Here is a 23162-nt window from a genome sequence, read left to right on the forward strand (position 1 = left end):
AAGTCATATAGCAGCAATCATCATCATCATCATCGCGTTTGAAGGCCAAATATAGCTTTGCTTGCTTTCCTGACTCTACGTGGATCCCCACCATCTGTGCACAGCTCTGGTTCCTATCAGCCGAATGGGAAGGGAACATCTCTGAAACGGGCCGCAAAGCAAAGAAGAGGGATGAAAAGATGATTAGGAAGGATGGAGAAGGATGACAGAGAAGTGGAAGAGATGAAGAGTGAGGCCATGGAGGAGGAGGAGGAGGAGGAGGAGGAGGAGGAGGAGGAGGAGGAGGAGGAGGAGGAGGAGGAGGAGGAGGAGGAGGAGGAGGAGGAGGAGGGTAATATGGGATGTCACGTGACCCCTACTTCAACCCACTGCAGGGGGAGTCAAGCAGACAAAAGAACCTGTCAGCTCGCACGTATGAAAGTATCCGTGCACACACACAACAACACACAACTGTAGCCAGATAAAGCTGAGTGGCAGAGGGTATGGATTTCTTTTTTTTAGGTCAAGCTAAACCTTCAAACATCAAGGTGCCTGGTATAAATAATCCATCTACCAAGAGGCATATCTGGCCGGCACAGAGGTGGGCGGGAAGATCTTGACATCTACCTTCATCGACATCGTTCTGCTGTGCGGTCAGGAGAGGGAGAGGAGAGGGAGAGGAGAGGGAGAGGAGAGGGAGAGGAGAGGGAGAGGAGAGGGAGAGGAGAACCATGCTCAGGGTTGACAAATAAATACAATATATCATTTGTTAACCATTTCTCTTTCTCTGCTACTTAGTTACAACATGATGGTTACCACGGACACACTTGGCTGAATTAACCCAAACTTCTGTTATACATGATTAATGTCGTCTGGGACATATACCCCACACAATAAGGATTGTAAAGGTTTATTTTTGTCAAAGGTGTAATACATATCAGGTGACAAATTCAGGACATGTAATGTGCCTCCCAACAAGAGGCTGATCAAAACCCTAAACAAATACTGTTCTCATACATTTAACATAGATAATACTTTTTTGGGGACCTTTTTGATTGTATTTTTATTCCCAATGTCTAACTTTTCAAATGTAAACTTATTTAAAGATGTTTGGCTTTCTTTGCCTTTCCTTTTTCTTTTGTGTTGTACATTTTAGGGTTATGGTTTTGGGTGAAGAAAGATCGACATTGATTGCCGCTGTTGGCCAAATAACTCTTATAACCCAAACGCCTCTGAGGCAGATTATTTTGCAAATGTGAACACCATATGTCTTAGCGTTTAAGAGGATTTTCATCATGACATTTTCTAGACGTTTTCTAGACTTTTTAAATCATGCCGAATAAGTTTTAAAACTAAATGTAATGTTTTGCATCTTATAAGGGTTTAAAGTCATTAGGATGTATCACTCGAACTGGAAGGTAATTCATATTTGCGGGAGTATCTGAACCAACATGCTCCTACAAAAACAGCCTCTAACATTTCTTTAGGTCTGAACTCAAACTAAAGAGCACGCTACTTCTTAAATTCGCCCTGAACTTTGACATTAGATGTAAATCACTAAATGCTGAATGACCCGATATGAATTCATCGGAGTGCCGGGCTGCGTAAGAGCATTCCGTTTCAGAGGCCAGTGGGTATCGAAATGTCACTTTGCACTTTGACTCTCTGTGTGTGCTTTTCCAGTTGCTCAGTTGTGGGTCTCTTATCATCACGGCCCGTCTCTTAGCATGCAGTTTCAGTCCCGGCGCAGCGATGGGTGAGGAGGTGAGAGCCGTATCTGGGCCCTCTTGCTAATTGAGCACAGCACCGGACCCAAAGGTCTGCCTCGCTGACGCTTTCTTAATCCAGGGCTGTTTAACGCTGGCTGTGCTTGAGTAATTAAGCAGATAATCTTCAATTAAACCGAGCTCGACCTCGCAACCCCCCCACCCCCATCCGGAGACAGATGGGCCGCGGAGCAGCTCCTCTCCCCCAAGATAAATGGTCCATTCCCCTGCCACGAGGCCCGGGTGCTGCCATGCTTTATGGCAAGTGTGTGTGCCATTATCATTTTTTACCTCCGGACGTCGATATTGCCTCTCCGACACATTTTTGGCACTGCTTGTTGTTTATGCTGTGTGGTTAGAAGGTATAGGAAAGCTGTTCATACATCTAGTGTGTTTGTATTTTTATAATTGTGTTAATTTCTAAATACTTGTGGTAAAACATATTTTTAAAGTGATTACATTTGTGTATAAATGAACAATTTTTTTATTATTATTTTTCAATTAGAAAATCTAAATTCAATCCAACGATTTCACAGAATTAAGTATTTAAAATTGTTCAAATAATCTCAAAAATATGAGCAAACCTTAAAAACTGCGATAAGAATACAGATATAATATCTGATCATTGTTGTGCTTGTTAATGAAGCCTAGTTAATTACATGGGGGCCATATTCTAAAGTCATATCAAGGCGAGTGTCTTGGGGCTTGACCCTCATTCAAAGCCAATCATGCGATGCTAATTAAAAAAGGTCCAATAAATGCATGCTGATTCAAACATCTGGGGTGCCATTTTTACTGGTGGCCTTAATTTAGGGGTATTGAAGTGCAGATCTTTGTTTCAACACTGATTGCACATGTTAATCATTCCTCATTTGATTGATGTTCAAATCCTTTGAACCTGTTTACACTATGTGCCGTGTAAACAGTGAGCATCTATAACACAGATGCATATATTTCTCAGTATCAGCTAGAGATGTCCCGATCCGATCACGTGATCGGGGATCGGAGCCGATCACGTTATTTTCAAAAGATCGGAATCGGGAGAAAAAAATCGGGGATCGAGATTCTTTTTTTTTTTAATAAAATATTTGTATTATTTTATTTAATGTTACAAAACAAAAATGACCATGTTCACGTCTTAAAGTCATCCTGAGGACTTAGTTTTGGTTTAAAATCACACAACATCATGTATGTGTTGCTTCTTTGGGCTTGTTTTCAGACCTGGTTGCTTATTCCTCTCAAAGCAACAGAGTGGGCGCAGTGTCTAATAGTAGCAGTAAGCTAACGAGAGGCTACGTTCAGCTGGTGACTCGGGAGTCGGGACAGAGAAAATGTCAGGAGTTTGGAAGTATTATAACATTGAAAGCGAAGGCAGTGTAACAGCCAGATGCAATGTTTGCAAGGCAGAGGTTCCGCGTGGTGGAAAGAACAGAGCTACGTTCAACACGACCAATCTAATACGCTACCTGAGAAACAAACACCAACAACAACACGGCGAGTACACAGCGGCCACTCAGGTAACGGCACTGAAACAACCGACACTTTCAGAGACTTTTAAAAGGAAAGAGAAACTGAACAGAACAGTGAAAAGGCCAACAAATAACAGCCAAGATAGCTGAATTCATCGCGTTGGATGACCAGCCGTTATCTGTTACCTTTTTTTCTCTTAATGCATTGCATAAAGATCGGATCGGGAAAAATCGCTATCGGCAGATTGTCAAAATCAAATGATCGGAATCGGATCGGGAGCAAAAAAAGTAATCGTGACATTCCTAGTATCAACGCTCAAAAAGACGTAAAGAACGGGTAAAGTCACCAAATTAATCAAATCTTTAGCTCGTGTCACTAAAACGGTAGAAAATAGTTTATATATATCGGGGACTTTTTTCAGCTGTGGATTGATGCAGATTTGGTTACCGATCAGTACCAACAGCTGCAGGACAGTGTATGTGATACAAATGTAACCACAGTGCACTTTGTTTATCATACTCAAGGAACATGTCATCCAGTGTAATGATAACGCTCAATTGTGAGTTTTAAATAGTATTTGGATAAAAATGTAGTCTCTAGCACGGTGGCTGACGGATGCAAACATGCTTTTTGCAGCGGTTTTGCATTGGCATTGTTTCGCTATGCAGCGTTTTTAATAAATGATGTGTTGTCATTTGGTGGTGAAGATGTTTCTTCCTTTGCATCTTTTGTTGCACAAATCTGGTTTTATATTCACATCGTTTTTGAAAGTGCAATTCTTCGTATGCAAGTGCACTTTGACGGACGTTGAAAAGTGTTTGCATCGGTCGGCCACCGTGCTTTGGTACAGAGGAATACGGCTTACATAGCTTAGGCTAAACAGACGTCACTGGTTGCAGTCTTTTCATAGGATGTTCTGAAAGCAGGAACATTCTTGATTCTTACGGTCTCCTTTAAGCTCGTTTCTGTTTCAGAAAAGAAGGTTTTGGGGATTGTACAATTTCAGGAGGCAGCATCTTATTTAAAAATCAACATCTCAGTAGAGTAAAGTTATAATATGATCACATTCACAAACCGTATTAAATATATCCTTATTCAATGAGCCTTATAAGCCTCACCGGAAGCACATACGCTTAAGATGCCTTATGGGACCTCAGTGCCATTTTAGTCTAACGACCCTCACAAGCTTATCAGCGCTGCCAACACTGGCACATAACCCTCCCTCTCCTCCTCTCTCACTCTTCCTCTAGCCACTCCTGTTTCCACAGCGGTAATTAAGCCATCAAGGCGTGCAACCATGCCCATCCTCCGTCTCTAAGGTGAGAATACGGGCCCACATGTCAAGTGGAGCGCAGCCACCCGTGTTGTCTCTTTAAAGGGGAAGGCACAGGGGACAGGCAAAGAGAGCGAGGTAAGCGTGTGTGCGTGCGTGCGTGCGTGCGTGCGTGCGTGTGTGTGCGGGCTGGTAGACAACACAGTGTGACGTAGTGCCGATGTCTAATACGTGCTGCCACACTGTGCTGGAAATCCACAGAGAACTGTTTGTGTTCAGCTTGGCTTCTCCAACACTTATAACAGAAGACTTAAGGAGGCAACATACAGCCTGGATATGCAGGAGTATTGGCACATATAAAAGCATCTTCCCAATACACACAAACACACTGTGTGTGAGACTGACCGTTGAGTGGCCCAGACCAAGCAAGGAGGCAGAGTCAGAACGTCCAAAAATATAACCCGACGTGGGCATTTATTAAAATCATGTGCACAAAGTTCACAGCCTCAATCCTGCTGTTCTCCTCGCACACATCCTGCAGCCACAAGGATCACACACACACACACACACACACACACACACACACACACACACACACACACACACACACACACACACACACACACACACACACACACACACACACACACACACACACACCCCCAGTTACAAGGAAACAGCACCTAAATACACACTAACAAGACACAGGTGAGGGGGGAGGAGACAACACAGGACACCAGGTGCACACAATCATCAGCCTCAGACATCAACATATTATTTGCACCCTGATTACTCTCAACCGCTGTCATCCTTACAGCAGCATAACTACTCTCGGCGCTCTCGCAAACTCCCCTATCTTTGCAGGCGGAGCCGAGGACCCGACAAGCACCTGCCAGACGACATTCCAATAAATACGGTTTAATCAGTTAAAAAAATACTACCTCAATAATTAGTATAAATTATGTGCAAATATGTAATGTCAACTGTACTGTGCAATCACGCTAATAAAGTGCAATATTACCCGGCCCGAAGCCGTCAGTCCATAGTGACGAAGTTACCTTCCACACACACCTGTCCCAGCAGCTCTTTCATTAAATTCCACCCACACATACTGTGATACTGCTCCATGTATTAATCAGTGGTGTTCAGTGCATCCCAGAAGTTATCTCATGTATGTTTGTTTAGTAAATCATATCCTACATTTCCCAGAATGCCTGTTCACATTCCCCAGAGACAAAGTCTATTACTCTGTGATTGAGTTGAGAAATTAAGATATGTTTCCTGTGTGTGTCCAGTTATTTAACGTTTAGCACAGGGGGGTCCAAACTACTGGATGGCCCTCAGCAAATTCTCCATATAATGCAATATGGCACACATGAACTTGTGCTTGTGTTGTACATATTAATATATTACACTAGGGCTGTGCAATTAATCGTATTTTAATCGCGATTACGATTATGGTTTGCGACAATTGTGAAAACAGCATAATTGACAAAATACGATTATTTAGCTGGGTGCGCTTTCGCCCCTCCCTAAAAGCCCACTCGGCCACGTGGGAGTGACATATGTTGTGAGTGTTCAGTCCGAGCAAAGATGTCAGAACAAGAGCAGCAACTTGTTAAAAAGAAGGGTAAAACTATTTGCAAGTACTTTGCCATTACATTTCACATCGCTAAAGATATGTGCCCAGTTAGCACTGTTAGCAACCAGGGCTTCAAGCAACTTGTCAACACGTTGGACAAGCGTTACGCGATGCCGTCTCGGTATTATTTCAGCAGGTCTGCGCTGCCTGCACTATATGACACATGCCGTGGGGAAGTTGAGAGAGATGTGGCTTCAGCTGACTACTTTGCCACCATAACGGACCTATGTTCTAGCCCAGGGGTGCCCAACCAGTCGATCGCGAGATGTGTCTAAAAATAATAATCTTCCTGTGCCAGAATAATGCACTTGAACGCATCAAAGCTTTGTGATTGGCCGGCGTCCCCCCATGTGTCGGGGCGTGGCTGAGGGTCTTCAGTACAGGTGGCTTGTCACCTGCCTGCGCTCATCTCTGAAACCAGACCATGTCAACAGGCTGGTGTTTCTTCCAACAAATCTTTAAGAGATGACATGAGCAGCCCTACCAGCATTTGCCATGGTGGCCTAAACATTTTTATTTGGTCTTAAATTGTAGTTCAACATGTATTTCCTGTTACTGCTGGACCATGACGGTTGGCCAGCCTTCAACGTTTAACTGAGTGGAATATGTTGAATATGTTTTACCAAAATGTTGGCTATATGTTAAGGAGTGTTCAGTAGGTTGTGACAGTGCACTGCATCATATTTGATTTAATTTATTTTGGTCTAATTTATTTTTATTTATCATATTAATAATATATGTTTAGTATGGTTTTGGAAGTGCGCTCCAACATATTTGTTGATCTTGTTTATTGGTAAAATATTATTTGTTTTAAAGTTCAATAAATGATCCAAATAATCGTGATATCAATTATTGACCCAAATAATCGTGATTATGATTTTTGCCATAATCACACAGCCCTATATTACACAGTATTCATGTGTTAATAAGTGTAGTTTTTCCCCAAAAAGCCACAGATATTATTTTTATCATCAGACTGATATCCTAGAAAAGTCCAGCGAGCTGTTCTTTCAACAATTAGTCAGGACAACTGAAACTTTGTTACATTTGTTATTTGATATAAAGTTGGATGCTGTCTTGAAATAAGTGGCTTTGATCCAGCCCAGGTGCCTCTGCTGCTGCATATCTCCCTCTCTTTATTAAGCTAGGAGAAGCTTCATTCCATGATCAATAAACGAAGTGATTGTACTGTTTCCACAAACTTAAAAAACAGCCAGGTTTATTGATTGGGTAAAAGTCCAATGTCCCATGATAGAAGGAAAATGTGTGGTGGCAGTGGATCCCAGGATGCATGTACAGCAAAACACTCTTGTTTCAACAGCATTTACTTATTAAAGGTTTCTTATTTTGACAACCAGTCCTGCGCTTTGGCTCCCTTTCACATGGTTTGTTTGTGGATTCAGTGAACAGGTGCAGCTCGGTGCAGAAGGAGCACAGCGTGTTGCCAGGTTGCTAAACTTCCCCCTGTCCCAGCTGTGAGGAAACATCAGAGGAGACAAAGCTCCACAGACTCATCCAGTCACATACAGGCCGGGCACATCGGGACCATATGCAGACCGAGATAACGACCTGAAGGGAGCAATGTCTGGACCATGGGCACCTTAGTGATAGTAGTGATGCATTGTATCGTAACGATGCAAGCTGCTATGCTAATTACTCATCACATCACCGACACACAAAGTTGGGAATTATTCATTTTCATATTTAGTCATTATATCACAATCTCTGGACTGAAATATATTTTAGAAAAGATTATATTACTTGGTTTTTAGTGAAACTGGATGACTCTTAATGCTATACATGTTTCGATCTTTGCAAGTCAACATACTGTATGGACGGTTTGACCGCATCGAGCTAAAGTCCAATGATCATGTCTGTGCATCTTTAACCTCCGTTTCAAGGGGGGAATTAAATGCAACATCGATATTTCTATTTTTATTCGACTGCTTTTATATCAAGTTTGAGTTTACATTTCTTAAGCAAAAAAAGGATATATTTGGGTACTTTAGTTAACACAAAGCAAACACAAAGATGTACAACAAATGTAAAGCTTTCACAGGATTAGACATGAATTGTGTCTGGTGGTATTTAAAAAATAATCAAGAGCGAAAACTAGATAAACAAAAAATACAAGAACGTCTTCACAGCTACTGAACCTTTCAATACCCCGTTATAATGCTACTATCAAACATATCCGCACATGGCAAACATGTTCGGGGGGCTGCTGTGTTTCTCCCACAGTTTGAAACTACTGAATAAAACAAAGAAATATCAGTTCAGGTCACAGGCACAAAGGCACAAAGGCGCAAAGGCGCACGCGCACACACACACACACACACACACACACACACACACACACACACACACACACACACACACACACACACACACACACACACACACACACACACACACACACACACACACACACACACACACACACACACACACACACACACACACACACACACACACACACACACACACACACACACACACACCACACACACACACACACACACACACACACACACACACACACACACACACACACGCGCACACGCACACGCACACGCACACGCACACACACACGCGCACACGCACGCACGCACGCACGCACACGCACTTATTGCGGCGGACTCCTGTTCGTCAGCGGCTGCTTGCGTCCCCTTATGTTTCTGACAGCTCCTAATGGCGGTGGGAGACCTTGTGTAATTAGGGAGCGTACGCCTGCCATGACGCCTGTCTTTCAGAAGCCAATTCCCCCTGATGTTTTCCTTCACCACCACAATCCCAACAACCCCTGCCCACACACGATCACTCCTCCACCTCTTTTCCTCCTCAATGCCCCCTGAATGGCTGCCGTCTGCTCTCCCTGGCGCAGTGCCCCCGGTGGCGGCACGTTGTGTTGTATCCCTGTGTACCGGTACCTGGGGGAGGTAATTATCGAGATAAGCAGCATGAGAGAGGAGGGCCTGGTGTGTCTTTGTGTGTGTGTGTGCGTGCGTGCGTGCGTGCGTGCGTGCGTGCGTGGAAGGGAGGTATCGTGGCCGTGTGGTACACCTGGATGCCCAAATTTAGTCATGGCTCATCAGGGGCTTCCCACACTAAGCAGGAGGAGATTTGTGTTAATATTAATATTCAAGTCATTTCAGCTGCTTTCTGACCGTTTTTACAGAATTTGTTTTGTCCTTTGTTCATTATCTGCACCTCTTGCCATACACACTGAAAAAACTAAAGTGTTGACATGAATTAAATGTATTTTGTCAACAGATGTAACTGTATCAAGCAATAATTATACGTTTAAATCGTTTAAATACAAAAAGTAGGTTCCACTTTATACTATTGCTTTCAACTCGTCTTATACAGCTATGTGAAATGTGTTGACATAACACATTCAATTAGAGTCAAGGTCCCTCATTCCCTCAGTTTCTCCTGATTTGAGCCATTAAACGAGCTGTTTCACACCTCCGTCCACTGGGCATTGAGGTTTCAACACTCGACTCACCAGCCAGCCATAATGAATCCCAAACCTCCACAATGCTCCAAATGAGGCAGGCGACGAGGTTGCATTAGTTGGAAATATCTTTAATAATTCCCCCCTTGTGATTGGTATCAAGTGGCTGCACCGAGATTAGGTAGTGCCTGAGCCGAGGAGAGACTGCTAATGGCAGAGAGAGAATAAGAGAGTAGCAATTATTCCCATCTTATAGGTGCTCGCCGTCAGGGCTGTTGGTGTGTGATGCTTCACGAGCGAGGCAGGAAGACATGAGGGGGAATGAGAGGAATTACATTTCCGGGGCCAACATATGAAGCAAACAGAGATATTTTAATTGATATTCTATCCTATGTATACGTTATATAAGTTACATCGCTGCTGCTGTGATATATTGGTCTTTTAGAGAACATCCTGACTGTTTTCTATTGTGTATTCTCTGAGATATATGTATTTTCTAATGTAGATATGTATTGAAAATTGTTTATTGTTATTTTATTATGTTAATTACACCTTTTAAATATCTTAATACCTGAACACACTGCTGCTGTAACACAATCATTTCCCTTTTTAGGATGAATAAAGTATATATCTATACCTGAGGAACCGGGCAAAGCATTAATAATGAGCACATCAGGACACTAAAGGCTCGTCTTAATACGTTATCATTCGTCTCCAGATTGAATAAATATACGTGATAAGTCTTTAAAAAAACCTCTAAGGTCATTGGTGTGATTAATTCCCCTCCACAGGGGCTGATGATGTGGTGATAATGGAGCAGGTTTGTGTTCGGCGGTCAGCGGCCGGTGGTCCTGAAGGAGAGAGATATAACCTTTGTCTCAGGGACGGCAGATATACGAGCCAAGGATTATACACCGAGGTCCTCGCTGGGAGACGGAGAGAGAGGGGGGGGGGGGGGGGAGAAAGACTGTGACCGTAGAATAATTTCAGCCTCTCTCCCTCCCTCGAGACCACATGCTGTCTGAGCCAAACACCTCCTCCTCCTCCTCCTCCATTCCCTCCACCTCTCTCCCGCCATTCCCTTAACTGCCTGCTGATGCCGGATGTCTCTCCTCCTCAACGTAGTGGGGGGGCAGTGGGTGAGGTGGTGGAGGGGAGAGAGGCAGAAACGAGAGTCAGGTTCCTGTGCTGCTGCTGCTGCGGCTAAGTGCTGCAGCAAATCATCCCCGCATTAGGAATATGGGCAATTAGCACCGTGGCACATCCCTCCAGACACACACACACACACACACACATACACACACACACACACCTACACACACACAAACAAAGATGTGACCACACACACACACACACACACACACACACACACACCCCAACAAAGATGTGACCACACACACACACACACACACACACACACACACACACACACACAAACACACACACACACCAACAAAGATGTGACTCTTCTTAGCATGCAGATGTAAAGAAAGCATCGATATGTATATTAATGTGAAAAGGTTGCGTGTACATTTGTGTTGTTTTTGAGATGATTTTTTTCCGTCTCTACATTATACAATAACAAAAAACAATTTGTTTTATTTGTATTTGTTCATTTAAGAAGGGAAAATGCTCCTTAATCAATATGAGCACTTGAGTCCATCACGTGCCAGATTTAGCCACAGACGCTCATTTTCATCTGCAGCCCCTGGCAGGTTGATGGCGGCATTAAAGAAAACATACAAGAGCACACGAACACATTTAAAACACACATGAGCACAATGACAACACCGTTCAGCGATAAAGGACTCATTGTAGTTAAAAGAAAAGCAGGTAGAATCACCAAGAGCATGCACACCACGTCTGAGAAACCGCCCCTAAACAGTGCGTTCATCTGTATCAGGTGAGCGGGCGAGGAAATGCAGAGCGGGAGATGCCGTTCCACCTTAAGAAAGGTACCTTAAAAGATTATCTCGGTTATTTCACCGCCACTGAGCCGGCACTAATAGTCCAAGGCAGATATTGAAGAGCAGCGCAGGGCCGCAGAGATCTATTAGAAATTCCCATCTACGCGCCTCATACATATTGATTTCTGACACCAAGCAGCAATGAAAGGCCCAGGGGAATAATATATTTAGCAGGGTTTGCAGTGAGGAGGTCAGAGAGTGCATAAAGATTAGCTGCACAGAACCCTGACAGGACGGTGTGTGTGCGCCCAAATTGTAGACAGACAGGCACGTACTCAGACACACACACACACGCACACGCACACACACACACATATATTCACACTGTATATACTCACACATTCAAAGAGGAAAGCTTTTGTGCATTTCCGTGATGCAGAGCAAACTGAGGCTCTGCTGTTTTAGGTTGTTACCCCCCGCTAGATGAAAATAACAACAAGAAAAAATACATGCTTAGATTTCAACCTCCACAGCGGGATGTATTGTGTTTTATACTTATAATGCAACCTTTCGTCTATTTGTGAGATAGAATCCACTGTTAATTGATTCAGCCAATACTCAGCGGTGTGTTTGTGATGATCTTATGCGTCTTATCAACATGAAGGGCTTCCAGTAGAGCTTGTTTACCAACGGTCAATGCATGCAGTTTTATTAGTTAATGCCAAAGCATACGTATAAAGGGGTAAAGGGGGTGGACACAAAAACAAAAACACCTGTACAGTGTAATGCCTGCAATATGAAGCTTTTTAAAAAGAAAACTATGATGTTTTAGGTATTATATATTAAGTTTGGTTTTACTCAAACAATATCCAAGTGGTTTGCCAGTTTACCACAATTTTATAGGGACAATGGCTGCATCTCACTTCGGTTAAATTAAATCCTTACGTCCCTCACTTGCGTGGTTTCCCTGCGTTTAGTCCCTCCCACCAGGGAAGCATGGAGAGACGCAAGAGCCTCATCCCAATACCCCTCCTCGACTCCTCCTTTCCCTCACCCGCGTCCCTTCCACATAGGGATGCTGGAAACTGATATTTGCTGGGTCCAGGCTCAAGGGCGTATGGCACTCTCAACTCTTTCCAGGACATGCCGGGGCCTGCCTGTAGCTTTGCTGATATCTGTGTTGATAGGTAATAGATTAAGAGCGGTGAATCATCTTAGATACAGGAACTGCTCAAACGTTTGTGTGAGTTTATCTAATTTAGCAGTGATTCCATGTCAGCCACAGCTTGTTACAAAAAACCTGACTGATAGTGTGTTTAACGAACTTAAACTAGCTTTATTAAATGTCAGGTCTTTGGCAGGAAAAACATTTTTAATCAATGATTTTATCACTGAGCACAATCTTGATTTTATGTTTTTAACAGAAACTTGGATTGAACAAAATAACAGTGCAGCTGTTCTTATCGAATCAACCCCTCCCAACTTTAGTTTTATGAGTCAGGAAAGAATGCATAAGAGAGGAGGTGGAGTTGCTATTCTGTTCAATGATTCCCTTCAATGCAGGAAGACATCGTATGGAAACTTTGAGTCTTTTGAATATGTGGCCCTTCAGCTGAAATGCTCCTCTCGAGCTCTGTTCCTAAATATCTATAGACCACCCAAATACTGTGCAAGCTTTTTTGATGATTTTACCGAACTGCTGTCTATAGTGTGTATTGACTTTGACCGTCTAGTCATTGTTGGTGATTTTAACATCCATGTTGACAACCCCCAGGACAGAGGGGCGAAAGAACTGTTTTGTGTTCTTGATAGCTATGGACTGACTCAGCATGTGACGGAGCCCACGCACAATAAGGGGCACACTCTGGACTTAATTATCTCAAAGGGTCTGAATATCTCTGAGGTTGTGGTGACTAATGTTGCACTGTCTGACCATTCCTGTGTTTTCTTTGAGAGCTCTATTTCTGTTCACAAAAATGTTCAAAAAGAGATAACCACAAAGCGATATTTTACTCAGTTTACTCAGAATTTTTCTTCCACACTTGCCCCTGCTAACATCTCAGTAAATGAGCTAGTAGATAATTTTAATTCAAAAATTAAAAATGTTATAGATGCCATTGCTCCAACTAAGATAAAGGAAGTGACTGGGAAGAAAATATCTCCATGGAGAAAGGCCATGACCGTGAAAACAGAAAAAAGAGAATGTCGAAAAGCGGAACGCAGGTGGCGAAAAACATATCTCCAGGTTCACTTTGAAATCTATAAAGAGAGACTTGGCCTTTATAATTTGGAATTGAAAAACGCACGACAATCGTTCTTCTCTGACATCATTACCAAAAACAACGCACGTGCCTTGTTTGCTACCGTCGACAGACTAACTAACCCCCCAGTGTCAGTAGCCTCTGAATTTCTATCCACCAGGGCGTGCAATGATTTTGCCTTCTTCACTGACGTGCCTCTGCATCAGGAACAGCAAATGTGTTGTCTCTGTGTCCACCTAATATCAATTCAGACATCATGACACAATTCCATCAGATTAATGATAAAAACCTAGAGGACATTATACAACTTCTGAAATCCTCCTCCTGCTGCCTTGATATTATTCCAACAGGGGTTTTCAAAGATGTTTTGCTTGCATGGCCTCAGAACTACTTCATATAGTAAACAAATCTCTTCACTCAGGTATTTTTCCACAGGCCCTGAAAACTGCAGTCATTAAACCGCTCTTAAAAAAGAATAATCTAGATGCTTCAGTAATGAACAATTACAGGCCCATATCAAACCTGCCATTTCTAGGTAAAATCATTGAAAAAGTTGTTTTTCAACAGTTGAGTAATTTCTTGCATTTAAATGACTGTTTTGATGTGTTCCAGTCAGGCTTTTCGTTCAAACCACAGCACTGAGACTGCTCTTGTAAAGGTCTTTAATGACATCCACTTAAACACAGACAGTGGCAGAACTTCAGTGTTAGTATTATTAGATCTCAGTGCTGCGTTTGACACTGTTGACCACAGCATATTACTAGACCGACTGGAAAACTGGGTGGGACTTTTGGAAACAGTTCTAAATTGGTTTGAATCCTACTTAAAGGACAGAAACAACTTTGTTTCTATAGGTAAATACACATCTGAGTTGACAAATATGACATGTGGGGTACCTCACGGCTCCATCTTGGGGCCTCTTCTCTTTAACGTCTACATGCTACCACTGGCTCAGATAATGAAAAACAACAAAATAAGTTACCATAGCTATGCGGATGACACACAAATGTAAGTAACAATTTCACCAGGAGACTATGCTCCAATTCAAACACTGAGTAAGTGCATTGAACAAATCAATGACTGGATGTTTCAGAACTTTCTCCAATTAAACAAAGATAAAACTGAGGTAATGGTTTTTGGAGCCAAGGCAGAACGTATAAAAGTTAGTGCTGAGCTTCAGTCTGCAATGTTCAAACCAACAGATAAAGCCAGAAATCTAGGTGTAGTCATGGACTCTGACCTGAGTTTCAACAGTCACATTAAAACAGTTACTAAATCAGCCTACTATCACCTAAAGAACATATCTAGGATTAAAAGACTAATGTCACAGCAGGATTTGGAAAAACTTGTCCATGCTTTTATCTTCAGTAGACTGGACTACTGCAATGGTGTCTTCACAGGTCTCACTAAAACATCTATTAGAAAGCTGCAGCTGATTCAGAACGCCGCTGCTCGAGTCCTCACTAACACTAAGAAAGTGGATCACATCACTCCTGTTCTGAAGTCTTTACACTGGCTTCCTGTGTGTCAAAGAATAGATTTCAAAATACTGCTGCTGGTTTATAAAGCACTGAATGGTTTAGGTTCAAAATACATTTCTGACCTCCTGCTAAATGATGAACCATCCAGATCTCTCAGGTCTTCAGGGACTGGTCAGCTTTCTGTCCCCAGAGTCAGAACTAAACATGGTAAAGCAGCGTTCAGTTATTATGCTCCAAACATCTGGAACAAACTCCCAGAAACCTGCAGGTCCGCTGCAACTCTTGCTACTTTTAAATCCAGGCTGAAGACTTTTCTTTTTGTCGCTGCTTTTAATTGAACTGTTCATATCTTAGACTGCACTTTAAGTTTTATCCATGTATTTTTTCTTTTAATGTTTATTTTATTAGCTTTTCTTTTTAATGACTGATTTTAAATGCCATTTTCTTAATGTCTTTCGTTTTTTGTAAAGCACTTTGAATTGCCTTGTGTTGAAAAGTGCTATATAAATAAACTTGCCTTGCCTTCCTTGCATCTTAGCTCAGCCTCCGTAAGATGCGAGCGAGAGACACGAGGAGGTGACGCAAGGACAGAGGAGTCCTCAGGTATTAATTGGGATGTCCTCGTTCACTCAAACGTGACTCTTAAACGACGTCTGTTAATGATGACATGTGCACAGCTGTATCCCCTCTCATCGGGCTTAACTGAATAACCTTTAGAACCGGCCCATTTGTTTTTAAATATTTATTTAAATTAATGAATCTTTCTCTTGTTAGTCAAGGAATTCAATGTATGATGGTTGGTCCTGCTTTTGTGTTCCGTTTTGGTGTAAAATGTAGCCCACATTTAAATAAAAATATAATGATAGTAATGTGAAAGCCTTTACTCTGAAAATGTGTGTCCTGTAGATCCCCACATGCAACACAAACCCACATTCAGGACTGTGCATTTTAAATAATTTAACTCCTGAATATCTTAACACAAAACAATACATATAATTGTTATTTATCAAGATCTAGCCATTTATGAAATAGCTTTCTTAATAGCTATGTTTTAGTGACGTTCAAGATCATTAAACATGACTTAAATTGTTAGTATAACCTTAAGAAATGAATTGCCCATAATAATTCCCACGGAGCTGTGAGCACTTTTCCACTCATCTTCCAGTTGTCGGTTTTCCTCTGTTGAAATCGACCAGCTGTGAAGGTGGGGGCGGGGCTTTTATACACGAGTAGTGAAAACACTTCTGCGTAGTCTGCTCTCGTGTATCCTCCCTTTCGTTTCCTCCCGCACGCCTCCTCCCGCACGCCTCCTCCCTCACCCCTCCTCGACTCCTCCATGTGCATTTCAGCTATTGGGACGTCCTTCAAAATGGCGTGTCTTGATCGATTTCCGGGTCAAGTCCCGGAGGAGGGGAAGAGAGGAGTCGAGGAGGGGTATTGGGATGAGGCTAAGGAAACCACGAGAAGCAGGGAAATTAGTTTTAAGAGCAATGGGACGTCCTTTCCTCCGGAGCGTCACGTGAAGCGACGTCCGTTTGTGATGACGCCGCACAGCTGATCGTCTGACAGCAGCCAGGTCAGTGCATGCGCTGCATCGTCCAATCAGTGAGTGATACACAGTAAGGGGGCGGGGCGAGTGTCTGAGGATTTCACCGGAGGATGGTCTGGTAATTCCTCGATTAACGCTCCTCCGTTATCACTCCTCGATCCTCCGGCAAAAATAAGGCCCCTGGGACGTCACGGTACTCAAGATGGCGCAGACAAATCAACTTCCGGTGATACCGAGCCCGAGGAGCGAGGAAATGAAAAATAACCGAAGTGAGACGCACCCAATTAAACACCTTATCATGTATTCTATGAAATTGTGAATCATATGCATACAAAAATGACTTGAGTAGGGTAAAACCCGGGCTTATGTGTAAAAAACTGTCGAAAAGAACAACAACCCAATTTATTTTTGCGTTATTGCTTTATCGGGGGAATTCTTGGCCCATTTGTGCCAGGTTTAATTTTTTTGTTATCATTTCATTGCGAAAAAAAATCACAAGTGTTCTTGGTCAAGGTTCAAGTAGGAAAACTGTCTGAGGTAGATACTAAGACAAACAGTTTGGCGTATGGTTTCCCATTCAAACTAATCTGACTAACTAAACAAACTAAACTTCCTTTAACCTTTATTATTGTGACTGCTTTAACTTGTTTCTAACTGTGCTTTGTTCAATTATATTTGATGATTGGATCCATGGCCAAAGATAGACAAATAAACCAAAGTTGTATTAAAATAAAATAGTTATAGCCAATGTTTATTGTTGGCATGTTATATTATTTTGTGTATATTTATCATGCAATATTGTCATGGTGGGATTCTTCGCACAGGGTGTATAAATAGGGTAATAGGCGAGTGGAAAGGAGCTACAGGAACAGAAAGCCGACTGTTAGACGCTGCAGATGCTCACAGCTGTAACCCAATAGCTTTTGGAAATGGTAAAACTGCTTTATTAAACATCCACTGCATCCAACGAACGGGAAATCATCCGTTTGTCTCTGCATAAGATCCCTTTTCACCACTCACCAGTGTAATAAGGGTATTTGCAAAGAAGACATTGTGACATGTAAATTACAATAGTCTTTTAATGTTTATTTATCAAAGATTCAACTCCATGGTCATTTTCGAGATTGTACTTCAGTCTTGCACAATTGTCGGTATTTGTGTGCATCCCCTGTTTCTGCCCTTCTACTTATACTACCTCCTCTCCCCCCCCAGATGTTGCAGATGTGTTTGGAGTGCAGCTGTTGGAGTGGAGGTGGTGTTGTGGGGTGACCGGAGTGATTCTGTGATGAGCTTGTCCAGGTAAAAGGGTAATTGCTTCAAAGGGGATCAGACCGCCGAGAGCGAGGCTGCGACCGGCGAGAGGGAGGGCTTGACTCCTCGGCGAGAACACTTAACACCGACCCCCCCATCCAGCCTCCACACCTCTCCCCGCACTCACTATAGCTTCTAGCTCCTGCATGCCCAATGCCATTGCCATCACTGCCTCTTTTCTTTTTTTTCCCCAGTCTTGCTCTGCCCTCCTCCTTCCTCTCCCTGAAAGCACCACTCGGCAGCCTCTTCAGAAATTACAATCGCTCAGGGTTTAGGCAATTTGACCAAATGCAGGGCCTGCATGTAAGGATTGGGAAGGAGAGGAGGGGGCGGCGAGGACTGCAGGGCGAGCCTTGGGGGGGATTGGAATGAAATTACCAATTCAATGGCTCGAGCACCGCACGACAGTGGAAAAGCGCGGACATAAAATGAGGATTATCCGATTTTAGGAGGGGGCGAAAAGAGTCTCAAGTCCACGAGAGCCGACGCCTCCAACTTCGCTTTGACAATTGTCTAAACCAAATTTTGTTTGCCAAAACCCCTCATTGTTTTGGTGAAAAACCAAGAGATTTGTGAGAATAATGATCTTTTGAGCATTTTGCTCATCTTCAAATCACAGTTAATCATTGTTTGTGAATTGTTTTGGAGGAGTGAGTAGGCAGACACAAATATGTCGCTCTGGCTGATGACATTTACTCATTTCAGAAAGAAATACAAAACAAAGAGAGATTCATACACCACCTATCAGGCTTGGAATTTCGTCATTTTAGGGGCAAGGCCATTGGGCCTTCCCGTTCACATTTTTGTCAAGGGCACAAAGGCCACATGACAGGGCACAAAGGCCGTTTGGTTAAATTACATTTTAGAACCGAAGCTGCAATCATGTTCATGTATCCGAGCTGAGTGTGTATTATCGGGTCTATTAATACTGGTATCGGGTTTATCGGGATGACGTCATAATTCCTAATATCGGACCGATAATTATCGGGCCGATAATTATCGTGCATCCCTAATAGCAATAGTGTTTCTTAAACTTATACGTTAAGTTCAGCCATAAACCACATGAGTCAGTCATGTATTATATCAAAACCGCTTAGCAAGACAAATACTAGATTCAAAGGTGACAGCTATCTGCTAGCTTGTAGAAGCAACACTAGATGTAGACCCCTTGAAGGGAAGACGTTAGCGCTATCCAAACTAGCTAGCTAGTTTTCATGACAATGTACTAACGAGTCGACTTTAAATAGGCTAATACAAAGGTAATTACCTATCAATAGTACTTTCTATAAACACGTAAATGTTAAGTCCTTTCAAATACTACCACATCATATCAAAACAGCTTGGTCCGCTTGCTTACCTGTGCTTCTCTTGCTCCCGCGGCTGAGGAGGAGGCTGTCGGGCACCTACAGGCATGTCTGACGGAACAATAACAGCGGGACTGCGCGCACTAATATGACTTCACTCGCGTTGTTTACACGGCATGTCTGACGGAACAATCACAGCAGAGCAATCGCTCTGATCCACAGGCACGGGACTATACTAGTGCGCGCACTAGTCTAACTTCACTGGCGTTATTTACACTGGAATTTTTGACAGGGGCACAAAGGCCACTTTGGCCGTGAATTGCATTTTTTTTCACAGGGCATCACGGTCAAAGGGCAGGGCAACGACGGCCATGGCCGTCATGGCCGTCGTGAAATTCCCACCCTGCCACCTTTACATTAACAAAGAATTTTCCACAATTCAGGAATGATGGAAATAACAGGCTAAAGTAAGATTGCTTGAATTCCAAGATAAATGCTGATTTTACGGTGTTAAAAAACACTCGATCCATTTCCACACGAAGAGGCGTAATATACAGAACCAGGGGTCATGAATGCCTGGAGGAAAACTCCTCCCCTGTGCCATTTGAAACACTGGAGAAGGTATTCAGCGAGCACTGCCTGCTCTAAGGAAAATACCTGATTTCCCACTCCATCATGGGCTGAATGGTAAGCTTTGGGCTGACAGTCCATTTCAGAGTTTTCTATCTCACTTTGGTAAAGTATGAGACCGGAAAGGCAAAACGCTTGAATCACACATGTGCAACACCATCTCAGTAAACTAGTTTCTGCGGAATATTCGAGAAAGAAGTTCACAGATCTTACAACGTCCGCATAATTCTCTTAAAATAGTCTCCTAGACCCTAGAGTAGTCTAAAAGCACCAGCACGACCTGAATGCATTTTTTTCACTCGTCAAGTATGACAGCCTAATGAGGCCGGCCGTCACACCTTGATGACAAGCCTCACAGTTCAGACGACGTGAAAAACAAGCATAAGCTAATCCTAATGCAAAACGCTGGATTTGATGAATCACAATCATTCTCCGCGCGGTGATGAATGGCGATGACGCTAACTACGACCATTCATCAAGCCACCATCAGTTATCCTAAGGTGGCTTAATGTTTCATCCACTCAGACCTCAGAGAGAGCGGACAGCCATCACTCATCCCCCCCGACCGGGAGAGCTCCACACACATTTCAATCTTGTCTTGTCATCTCCCCCTCAGGCGCAGACACTCTGCCTCAAAATCATCATTTTTATCAGCCCCAGTAAACCTTGGACCTTGGACAGCATTGAAGATGCAGATTTTTATGAACTGGAGAAAAATAAAAAATAAATCAGTGCAGTTGAACGAGGCTGGGGTGTTTGTTTATGTGTGCTTTGTGTGTATTATTCGGAGGGGACAGTCAAGACTGGGCTGAAGAGGTAGCAGAAATGACAGGAGGTCTTTCAGCGTGTTGGTTACAGTAAATTAGCATTCGAGCGGCGCTGCACGTTTAGCACTTTGCGATTGGGTTCAGCAGAGGCCTCGCCCAGGCCGTCCCTGGGGGGAACGTCGGCAGCAGAACAGCGGCAAGATGGGCGGGACCGCGCTGTCAAAATTAGATAATAAAGCACCGCGGTGCTGGCGGATAACTGCGTGTGAGAGGGCATCCATCTTGCGAGCGTGTAGCTGAAGAGGATGCTGCTAAATGACAGTGGTGTGTGTGTGTGTGTGTGTGTGTGTGTGTGTGTGTGTGTGTGTGTGTGTGTGTGTGTGTGTGTGTGTGTGTGTGTGTGTGTGTGTGTGTGTGTGTGTGTGTGTGTGTGTGTGTGTGTGTGTGTGTCAACAGGAAAACATACTTCTCTCTGCAGCTCAGCCCTCTATACAATTTCATATAAAGAATTATGATTCAAGTGTTTATGTAAAAAGGAGAGAGGACAAGAAGAGGGAGGATAAATGTAAAATAGAAGTGGAAAAGAAGAAAAAATAAAGAAAAGGAGAGAGTGACAGGGAGGGAGAAAGAGAGATGGAGGAAGGAAATTAAATGTCGGCCGGGCACTTAACCTTTCCCTAATAATGTGTGGCCTGCTGAACCAGCAGAGTCCCTGATGTTTTATCAATACTCCTAATTAATGTGCAGCTGCCATATTTTTGACAGTATTTATACAATATGGCTGAGTAATGCAATCGATGATAATCGTATTCATATTCCTCCATTTAAAACGTGCATGCATTTTACCAACTCAGCAATACCTGCAAAGTTTAAGGAGGCTGATCTTCTTTATTATGCTTTTTGAAAACATATCCCATTAAAAGCCCAAAACCAACAAAATATTGATCCGACTTACAATAGCTTAAGTCTCCTTTTCTAATGTAACAAAGCTCCATTGAAACCATCTGAAAACAAAAAGCCTAAAGAGACACAATGTTGGACGGGTTCACGTGTTCCTTCATTGCAATAAAAAAGGGTTATATTCATCCAAAGTTAAAAAGAGTCCCCAAAAAAATGCACATTTACTTTGTATTAATTTTAGAAAAATTATGTAGCCTTTTCTTTTTCAAAACGATATATTTTCATGTACTATTTTAAGAAAAAAACAATAGCAAACACAGTATAGGTTTTAATGGCACCAATAGGGAAGTCTGAAAATATGAGGTTTTTTTTAAAATAGGATTTGGTGACTATAAGAAAGATGTATATCGCCAGCCTTCTGCTTAGATGGGCCAATAATTTAGCCTTAACCTTGTACTAGAAGTTTCCTTTGACTTAAAGAGGACATAAATGGTTGCCTACATTACCCAAAATGCAGCTCTACCAACAAAAGTGTGGTTTCAGGTTCATATTTGTATTTTCTGCCCCTACTGTGACATGTCTGCATGCTTTAATGTTTAAAAAGCTCTTTATTTTTCTCATACTGCCCGTGCTGCAGCACCTCTTTTCACCCTCTGCTCTGATTGGTTAGCTGGTCAGCTCTGTTGTGATTGGTTAGAGATGTCCCGCCCCTTAGCAGATTACGTCCAATGTGTTGGAGCGCGAGCCAATAGAGTGGCGAGTTTTACATAGTGATGTCACTATTTTCCGGAAGTAAACAAAGGAGTCCAATAGAGGCGTTTCAGCCATTTACATGCATAGAAATCTGAATAACACACTAGAGGAAATAATAAGCATAATAGGGCCTCTTTACAAAATACTTCTTCAGTTAAACCTTTTATTTGTATCCTTTTTGTCTTCACAGTCCCTACTTCCCAATAAATGCTTTAAAGAAATATGCTTTGAGTCCATTTGTCCAAATCTGAGACGGTACTCATCTTGATATTTCTCTATGTAAATACCACCGGTCTTTATAATGCTTGGCATGTATCTAGCCCAGAGAGACACTTTACAAATAGAGATATCTTTCATTCAATCATACGTCGTTCATTCTCCTTGGTGTACATTGTGCACGTCATTGTGAGCAGCGCTGCTGCTTCTTGATTAATGGCTTTTTCAGATAGGTGCTGCTAATGGCTCAGTAATTGCTCCAACTTCCTCTCCAAGCTTCCAGGATCTCTACTCCTGCTCCTTACGCTTCAGGAAATATGCAGTTTTTATGGCATGAGGGGGAAAATAGAATTATATGATGCTTCTCTTGGCGAGGTTTACTCTTATGTTGAAGCGCTAATAACGTGTGAAGAGGTCCAGGGACGAAGCACTGAAGTCATTCTTCATAGTGCTCGTGGTCATCCTGGTGTAGAGATGTGTGTCTTTTATATGAGAT

The sequence above is a fragment of the Pseudochaenichthys georgianus genome, chromosome 1 (genome assembly GCF_902827115.2).
Source record: "Pseudochaenichthys georgianus chromosome 1, fPseGeo1.2, whole genome shotgun sequence".
NCBI lineage: Eukaryota > Metazoa > Chordata > Actinopteri > Perciformes > Channichthyidae > Pseudochaenichthys > Pseudochaenichthys georgianus.